Source organism: Octodon degus, unplaced genomic scaffold, assembly GCF_000260255.1.
Source record: "Octodon degus isolate 3935 unplaced genomic scaffold, OctDeg1.0 scaffold00134, whole genome shotgun sequence".
Taxonomy (NCBI): domain Eukaryota; kingdom Metazoa; phylum Chordata; class Mammalia; order Rodentia; family Octodontidae; genus Octodon; species Octodon degus.
The window spans coordinates 2,960,598-2,961,344 of NW_004524710.1; the positions used below are offsets into that span (position 1 = coordinate 2,960,598).

Below are 747 nucleotides of genomic sequence, written 5' to 3' on the forward strand. Positions count from 1 at the left end.
ACTGAATAGTCAAATACCAATCTTGACTGAGCCCTGAAATATACAAGTCACATTTCACTTTAAACCAAAAGAAGGTCTCGCGAGAAGAGGTGGATGCCTTCGCGGAGCCCTCTGGTTGTGTGTCCGAGGTGCTGCCGCTGCTGTCGCGAACGGTTTGCTGAGCCCGTTAGTGCTCCGCATCGAGACTGACGCCGCCGTCATGTCCCGCTACCTGCGCCCCACTAACACGTCTCTGTTCGTCAGGAATGTGGCCGGCGACACTAGGTCTGAAGATTTACAGCGTGAATTTGGCCACTATGGTTCAATAGTTGATGTCTATGTTCCACTTGATTTCTACACGCAACGTCCAAGAGGATTTGCTTATGCTCAATTTGAGGATGTTCGTGATGCTGAAGATGCTTTTACATAATTTGGACAGAAAATGGATTTGTGGACGTCAGATCGAAATACAGTTTGCACAGGGGGATCGGAAGACACCAAATCAAATGAAAGCCAAGGAAGGAAGGAATGTGTACAGTTCTTCACGTTATGATGATTATGACAGATATAGACGTTCTAGGAGCCCGAGCTATGAAAGGAGGCGATCAAGAAGTCGGTCTTTCGATTACAGCCTAGAAACAGAAGACCTTACAGCCTAGAAACAGTAGACCGACCGGAAGACCACGACGTAGCAGAAGCCATTCTGACAATGATAGACCAAACTGCAGCTGGAATACCCAGTACAGTTCTGCTTACTACACTTCAAGA

The 747-nt window shown here is 47.3% G+C and overlaps 1 pseudogene; it reads left to right on the forward strand.

Annotated features, from left to right (window-relative positions):
* Positions 1-199: 199 nt before the first annotated feature.
* LOC101583712 lies at positions 200-741 on the forward strand (annotated as a pseudogene).
* The last annotated feature ends 6 nt before the right edge of the window (positions 742-747 follow it).